This window comes from Phascolarctos cinereus, unplaced genomic scaffold (genome assembly GCF_003287225.1).
Source record: "Phascolarctos cinereus isolate Bilbo 61053 unplaced genomic scaffold, phaCin_HiC Scaffold_5;HRSCAF=322, whole genome shotgun sequence".
In the NCBI taxonomy this organism is placed as follows: Eukaryota; Metazoa; Chordata; class Mammalia; order Diprotodontia; family Phascolarctidae; genus Phascolarctos; species Phascolarctos cinereus.
In genome coordinates, this window is record NW_027555958.1 from 118236414 (window position 1) to 118245669 (window position 9256).

The following is a 9256-nucleotide window of genomic DNA, read 5'->3' on the forward strand; positions in this document are numbered from 1 at the left end:
GCTAAAAACAGATAGATTATCTTTTACCTTCCTAAAAATTTCAGTTTCATAAGGCAAAGGAAGTAGGAAAAGGAAATATTTTGTATCTGATTTGTAGAAATAAAAAGGAACTCAGAGTGAAAAGGAAGTGACCTAGGTGAAGAGTAGCCTTACCATCTTAGATTATGACAGATATATGTAAAATAGACACTAGGATAACAGATTTTTAAAATTTCAGTGGCAGAAAGGGTAGAACCTCTGAGTCTGAGATTCTAAAACGGAAGCTGATTGAAGAGGAGGGAGGGGACAGGAGAAAAGAGATAAGCTTGCAAGAATAAAATTCATTTGAGAAAGTCACAGTTTATTCCAATGAGGAAGAAAAAGAACTCTCAAAAGTAACAACAGAATCAGGTGTTTAAAGGACATATACAAGAAATGGAATTAGGGACAGGTAATCAAAGACGATATATTTTTTGGCTCTTTGAAGTTTAAAAAGCACTTTTCTCACAACTCTGAGGTAGACCATATAAGTATTATTTTTTACAAATGAGGAAACATGCTCAGAGAAATTACCCATATTCAAATAAAAAATCCTTAGAGTACAGTGCTCTTTCCGTGACACCATGCTACTTCTTCTACTTCATTGTAAAAGAATAAGGTCAAGAAGATTAATATCCCTTAAGAGCTAGGGATTTTAATAAATACTGAAGAGCATAAAGAAAGCTAACAAGATGAAATTTAGTAGAGATAAATGTAAAGTCCTATACTTGTAGTCTAAAAACAAAAAAGCCTTCATAAAGATTTGGGGGTATAGCTAGAAAACACTGTTATCTTTAAGCTTTCACATGTAAACTAGGGGACCATTTTACTTAGAACTATAGAAACTTAGACATGAGGATTACCTTCTGTGGTTATCACAGGAAACTCCCAGTAGAAGTAAAATGAGCCCAAAAGTGTGAATAAGAGGCATGCCCAAGACTGAGCCCATCTCATGTAAACCCAGAGTGGGTTATGGGTTGCTTTTGAAAGGTTGTCATGAAAAAAAACAGGACTTGCTTTGCTTTGATTAGTCCTATAGGGCAGAATTAGGAACAGTAGGTAGAACTTACAGGACAGTAGATTTCAGCTCAGTATAAAGCCATATTTCCTAACAATTACATTTTTCCATAAATTAAATGAACTATCTCATAAAGCATGCTTTCTGCATCATTGGAGTTACTTTAAGCAAAGAATGGACGAGTACTTCTCAGGATATTAATGACAAGAATCACAATTTGAGTAGGCTTATAACCTGAGCCACCCTCTAATCTTAGGATTCTATGATTTTGATCAAGAGGGAGCAAGGTACAGTGATCCAAGACACTTCCAAAGGACTTACGATGAAAAATGCTATCCACCTCCAGAGAAATAACTGATGAAGTCTGAATGCAGATCAAAGCACACTTTTTAAAATTTTATTTTTCTTGGATTTTTTTGTCTATGTTTTCTTTCCTGACATGTCTAATATCTAAATATGTTTTGCATAACTGCACATGTATGACCTATATCAAATTGCTTGCCTTCTCAATGAAGAGTGTAAGGAGAGAATTTGTAATTCAAATTTTTGAAAAATGAATGTTAAAAATTGTTTTTACATGTAATTGGAAAAAAAAATCTATACCAAGAGGGAGCAAGCTACAACATAAAAATGTTGGACTTGGAAGTCAGAAGAGACTTGGGCTCAAAGTCCACCTCTCATAATATAGAGAAATTCATTCCACCTCGGTTTCTTCATCCATAAAATAAGAGCATTGAATTATATTGCCTCTACACTCCCTTGAACTAGACAGCTACATGGCTCAGTGGATACATCACTGGGCCTAGAGTCAGGAAGACCCGGCTTCAAATCCAGCCTCAGATATTTACTAGCTATATAACCTGAGCAAGTCACTTAACCTCAGTTTGCCTTAATCTATTGGAGAAGGAAATGGCAAACCATTCCAGTATCTTTGACGAGAAAACACCATGGACAGTATTGGAGTGCTTTGGTCCATGGGGTGTCAAAGAGTCAGATACTACTTAAAGACTTAACAACACCAACAAGGTCTCTTCAAGCTCTAAATATAGGTCCGATGTTGTTTTTTTTTAAATTATTTATTTTGTTAAATATTTCCCAGTTACATGTAAAAACATTTTAACAATCATTTTTTAAAGTTTTGAGTTCCAAAGTCTCTCCCTCCCTCCTGATCCTCTCCTTGAAAAGACAAGCTATTTGATTTTGGTTATACACATGAGGTTGTTTGAAACATATTTCCATGTTAGCCATGTTGTAAAAGAAAACACAAACAAAATGAAATCAAAATAAAGAAACAAAAAGCATGCTTTAATCTTCATTCAGAGTTTATCAGTTCTCTCTCAAGGTGGAGAGAATTTTTTTTTCTTCATGGTTCCTTTGGAATTGTCTTGGATCATTGTCCTGATCAGAGTGGCTAAGCCTTTTACAATTGATTGTCCTTACAATATTGCTATTATTGTGTACAATGTTCTCCTGGTTCTGCTCAATTCACTTTCCATCAGTTCATATAAGTCTTTCCATATTTTTCTGAAACTATCCTGCTCATTATTTCTTATAGCGCAGTAGTATTCCATCACAATCACATATCACAACTTTTATAGCCATTCCCCACTGATGAGCATCCCCTAGATTTGCAATTCTTTGTTACCACAAAGAGAGCTGCTATAAATATTTTTGGACAAATAGGTTCTTTTTCCTTTCCTTTGATCTCTTTGAGATACAGACCTAGTAGCAATATTGCAGGGTCAAAGAGTAGACAGTTTTATAGCCTTTTGGATGTGGCTCCAAATTGTTCTCGTGAATGGCTGGACTAGTTCACACCTTTATCAACAGGGCATCAGTGTCTCAATTTTTTCGTATTCCCTCCAGCACTTGTCATTTGTGGTCGTTTTTATTGCATTATGGTGTGAGAAGGGTACATTTAATATTTTTGCTTTTTTGCATGATTGTGAGGGTTTTATGCCCTAATACATGGTCAATTTTTGTGAAAGTGCCATATAAAGCTGAGAAAAAGGTATATTCCTTTCTATTCCCATTCATTTTTTTCCAGAAGTATATCATATTTAATTTTTCTAAGATTCTATTCATCTCCTTGACTTCTTTCTTATTTTATGTTAGATTTGTCTAGTGTGAAGATGGAGGAAAAATATAACACAATTTTACTAATTCCTCCTGTCACTCATTTAACATTTCCTTTAAGAATTTGGACACTATGCCATTTGATGCACATATGATTAGTAACAATACACTTGTCTATGGTTCCTTTTAGCAAAATGCAGTTTCCCTGTTAATCCTTTTTAATTTGGCCTATTTTTGGTTTTGTTTTGTCTGAGTTCATGATTGCTACCCCTTCCATTTTTACTTCAGTTGAAGCATAATAGATTCTGCTCAAGCTCCTTATTTCAACTCTGTGTGTCTCTCTGTTTCAGTTGTGTTTCTTGTAAACAACATATCGGTAGATTCTGGTATCTAATCCATTCTGCTAACTGCTTCCATTTTATAAGTGAGTTCAGTTCATTCCATTCATATGACAGTTATTACTTCTATCCTATTTTCTTCTGTTTATCCTTTTCTCTCTCTCTTTTTATCCTGCCCATCCTCTAAATTGTTTTACTTCTGACCACTGCCTTCTTTGATCTGCCCTCCCTTTTATCACTCCCATGCCTTTCTCTTATCCCCTTCCCCTCTCACTTCCCTGTTGAGTAAGATAGATCTCTATTACCAATTGAGTGTGTATGCATGTGTATGTGTGCTCCCTTTTTGAACCAGGTTAAACGTAAGTCCAAGCGATGTTACCTCCTTCCACCATTTTCCCCTCCACTGTAAAAGTTCTTCTTTGTGTGCCTCATTTATGTGAGATAATGTTCCCCTTTTTTGCCTTTCCTTTCCCCATTCCCCCAGGGCATCCCTCTTTCTTGTCTATCCATTTTTTCCCATGATCCCAACATAATCAACTTGTGCCCACATCCTTTCTACGTAGAATCCTTCTAACTGCCCTAAAAATGATAAAAGTACATCTATCTATCATCTTCCCATATGGAAAGGTACACATTTGACCTTATGATTTCTCTTTCATGTTTACCTTTTTATGCTTGAGTCTTATATTTGAAAGTCAAATTTTCTACTCAGTTCTGGTCTTTTCATCAGAAATACCTGAAAGTCCTCTAGTTCATTAATTATCCTTTTTTTCCCTTGAAAGATTATACTCAATTTAACTGGGAAGATTATTCTTGGTTGTAATCCCAGCACTTCTTATCATATTCCAAGCCCTTCACTCCTCTATTGTAGTAACTACTGCATCATGTGTGATCCTGACTGTGGCTTGATGGTATTTGAATAGTTTCTTTGTGGCTGCTTGAAAACCTTAAAATGTTATATACGTGTCAGTTATCAACTGTTCTATGGTTCTGTAATCAGAAGAGGACAGGTAAGCAGCAGATTCCAAGTAATCAAGGTGATTACTCCTTTTACTATGTGTCACAGGCTTCTACCCAAGCAGCAGACACCCATGGGCTCTGCCTTTCTCCCCCTAGACTTTGGAGTACTTCAGAGAAGCAGGCTGGGGTAACTGGAATAAGTGTCTACCTTCAGCATCTCTCTGACTCTCAAAAGACTCCATGAAAGAAACTGATGTTACTAGCAGGCATGGCCATCCAGGAGCAGAGCATCAGATACAAAAAGAGCAGAAGATATACATAGGCCAAAGAGGCTAGAATTTCAAGAAATTTATAGAGCTGACATGCAAACAAGAATCTTTCCCATGGTTCACAGGGGATGTCTGGGATCTATGTATGGGAAAGAATCTATCTCATGATATGAAAGAATATGCAGAACACCAAAAGACAGTGATGCTAAACCACAGGGAAATCCAAAGCAATCCATTGAAGGGAATCATATGACCTTGATATTTAATAAAGAAGCTGAAATGCCAACAGAGATGTAGATGGAGAGTAAGCATATCATGAAGGCTGTGAGACAATGTCAGGCAAGACTGTGAAAAAAGAAGCCTTTGGGCTTTTGCATCTTGCAAAGATAAGCAGAAAACACAAAGAGGATGGCTCCTTGACAAGGAACCAGAGGAAAGGGAGAAAAAAAAAAAGGTACAGCAAACAGCCACATGCATGAAGGCACAAAAAAGTGAGAACCTTACTGATCTTTCACTAGTCCTTTGAATCATTGCCCTGGTCAGGTCAAGGGAAGGGAAAGAATGAACCTCTAGCATCCCCAAGTTCTTTTCCCAAAGAGAAAGAGGTGGGGGTGGGCAGTTCAGAGTCTATAATTGGCTTTTTATTGGGTTTAATAAAACCTGTCCTATTAGCCTTAGTGTTTGCACAGCAGTTGAGGGACCTTTAAAGAGAACAAAATGGTACTGAAGTTCTCAGGATTTCCCTAGATAAGGGCATTAGCCAGAAATGTTAAGTCCCCCCTAAAAACATGGACATAAGTCCATCATGTTAGGGGCCACAGTCAAACTGGGGGAACTGTGGAGGAGGGTGGAAAACAATGACAGTACAGGGGCTCATGGAACCTATTAGAAACAGAGACTCATATTCCCCAATTGATAAATGGTCAAAGGATATGAACAGGCAGCTTTCAGATGAAGAAATTAAAGTTATCTATGAAAAAATTGCTCTAAATCACTATTGATTAGAGAAATACAAATTAAAACAACTCTGAGGTACGACATCACACCTATCAGATTGGCTAACATGATAAAACAGGAAAATGACAAATGATGAAGAAGATGTGGGAAAATTGGAACACTAATGCATTGTTGGTGGAGTTGTGAACTGACCCAACCATTTTGGAGAGCAATTTGGAACTATGCCCAAAGGGCTATAAAATTGTGCATACCCTTTGACCCAGCAATAACATTTCTAGGATTGTATCCCAAAGAGATCATAAAAATAGGAAAAGGACCCACATGTACAAAAATATTTATTGCAGATCTTTTTGTGGTGGCCAAGAATTGGAAATTGAAAAGATGCCCACCAACTGTGGAATGGCTTAACAAGTTGTGGTATATGAATGTAATGGAATACTATTGTTATATAAGAAATGATGAGCAAGTGGACTTCAGAAAAATCTGGAAAGACTTACATGAACTGATGCTGAGTGAAGTGAGCAAAAACAGGAAAATATTATACACAGTAACAGCAACATTGTGCAATGACCAACTTTGATAGACTTAACTCTTCTCAGCAATACAAGGATCTAATATAATTCCAAAACACTCATGATAGAAAATGCTGTCCAAATCTAGAGAAAGAACTATGGAGTCTGAATGCATATTGAAGCATACTATTTTCTCTCTCTCTTTTTTTCTTCTTAGGTTTCTTCTTTCTCATGGTTTTTTCCCTTTGGTTCTAATTCTTCTTTACAACATGACTAATGTGGAAATATGTGTAATATGATTATGTATGTATAGCCTGTGTCAGATTGCATGCTATCATGGGCAGGGAAGAGCAGAGGGAGGGGGAGAAAATTTAGAACTCAAAATCTAATAAAAGTGAATGCTGAAAACTAAAAACAAATAAAACTTAAAAAAAAGAAACAGAGACTCAAACAAGGACAGCTTCTGATGAAAAATCAACATTGTTCAATGCACTGAAGTGATGAAGTGAAGCCCAATCTCTGACTTTGTTGGGGTCTCACCAAAGCTATTACTCTAAGTCATAAGGATCCTGAGCAGACAGGTAGGTGGAGGGAGGGGGTGTCTCTTGACTCACTAAGCTTACATGTGAACTTTTTCTGTCTTTCTTTTGTAAATAAAATCACTCTCTCTTGAAGCCTTGTTAGTTTAAGTCCTTGTAACAGGAACTGATAGGGTAACTAAAGCGTGTGTGCCAAATGCTCAAGTTCCCCAGCATCCCCCTAGGTGGGGGCAAGAGACAAGAAGAGTGAAGTGTACCCAGCCCCTTCACGTCAGAAAGAAGCCTTGGAAAAAAAGGTCAAAAAAAATAAATAAAACTAACTGGGTTCAGTGTTTGAAGGATCAGACAGCACAAAGATTGTGGGTGGGGAGAGTGAGAAAGGGTGGCTTCAAACAACCAGACCAGTTATAACAACACAAGACTCATAAGAAGTGAGTAAAGTCCACGTCAGCAGCGCAGCAGAATTTTAACTGTTAGGTCAAAGGCAGAGAGACTCATTGCCCTCTGACTTGATTGGAGAAAGCTGGTAGAGAGCATGCCAAGATAGGGACTTATTGAAAAGCCTCTCCAAGTGGTCAAACTGTTACTGTTCTTACTCAGCATACTCCAAGTACTTGGGTAAATTTAAACTCAGTACTACATTTTCCAGCAGCCCCTCCAAGTGGTAACAAGAACAGTTATTTAAATGCTGTGTTCTCTGGGAAGCTAGAAAAAGGTCAGTGAGATTAATCAGCCCTGTTTAGTTTTGAGTTGCTCTTGCTCCACCGCCCAGCTGTTTCTCCAGCTGTTTCTCTGGTCTTGAATTGGGGTCTTAAGCTGTTTTTGTTTGTTTGTTTCGTTGGTTGTTGTTGTTGTTGTTGTTTTTTATTTTTGCTAGGCAATGGGGGTAAGTGACTTGCCCAGGGGCCCACAGCTAGTAAGTGTCTAGTGTCTGAGGGCCTGTGCTCTATTCACTGTGCCACCGAGCTTCCCCCTTTAAGCTGTTTTTATTTTCCTTTGGAGTATGAGCATTACACACTCCCAACTTCTAATTAGGGTCAGTGACAGAGTTGTAAAGACCTAGTGGTGGCAGTAATTCCACGTGTCAATCTGCCCCTGGTTGGCTACAGGTAGCCAGGAGCAGCCGTTAAAAGGAAGACTTTACTGGTGAGATTGCAATTCAATCCACCCTCCATACAGCTTCCAAAGTAGTATTTCTAAAGCATTAGATTAAGCCTTTCACTTCTGTGATGAAAAAACTTCATTGGCTCCCTATTTTCTCTAGTATAAAATATGTCTCTTCTATTTGACTTTTAATGCACTTTGCTGTCTGGCTACCTTTCCAGGCTTACTGCACATCATTCTTGCCACATTCTAAATTTTAGCCAAACTGATCTACTTTCTGGATCATAAACACATTCCTCACCTTTTCTTCTTTGAATTCAGACTCCCTTCCACCCACCTCACCCAAGTTCAGTTCAAATGCCACCTCTCACAAGATGCCTTTCCAAGATTCCCTTAGCTGGTTGGAGCGTTAAGCAACTGTCAGGACTACTAAAAAAAAAACACCTAAAATTATTGTATTCTTTATTGCTTAATTTATAAATTTACAAAAACTGCACTGCATTATCTCCTATGTGGTGATGGTGGTCTCCAGTTATTTTTTTCAGTCGTGTCTGACTCTTCATGATCTCATTTAGTTTTCTTGGCAAAGATACTGGAGCAGTTTGGCATTTCCTTCTCCAGCTCATTTTACAGATGAGTAAACTAAGGAAAACAGAGTGAAGTGACTTGCCCAGGGTCACAAGTGTCTGAGGCTAGATTTGAACTCAGGAAAATGAGTCTTCCTGACTCCAGGGCCTACACTCTAACCACTAAGCCACCTATATGCCCCAGCATTTAAATATCATAAAGTAAATAAGACAACCTTCTCCCATCTACACATCTCTCCATTCTCTACAGTCTCACAAAATAGAGACAACTAAGTGGCACAATAGCTAGAATGCTTGACCTGGAGTCAGGAAGAGCAGAGTTAAAATCCTCCCTCTGACAATTAGTAGCTCTGTGACCCTGGGCAAGTCACTTAACTTCTTTGAATTTCAGTTTCCTCATCTGTGAAATGCAGATAGTCACAGCACCTACATCAGAGAGTTGTTGTAAAGATCAAAAAAGATAATATATAGAGTGCTCTGCAAACTTTAAAGCAATACTATATATGAATACTTGCTGATTTATTATTTATCTTTTGTAGACCCCCTCCTCAAACCATTTTGAACCCCAACACCTGAGAAAGGCTTAAAACCTGGATCGGCCAATCAGGAGAGACATTTTGGCCCATTCTGGGCTTAATCTACCATAATGCTTTGCTGTTCTGGACATGCATTGCATTATTTCGTAAGTGAACCCAAAATGCCCCTTCCTGTGTCAACAGCTGAACCTGACCAAGAGAATTCTTCTGTTTATGACCACTAAGGTGCTTTGACCCAGACTAATGTGACTTTTCTTATCTTGGTATTTTATGGACATATGCTATGTCATGTTATTTATGCAATTTTAATGGTAAAAGAAAACAGATATACGGGATCTATAA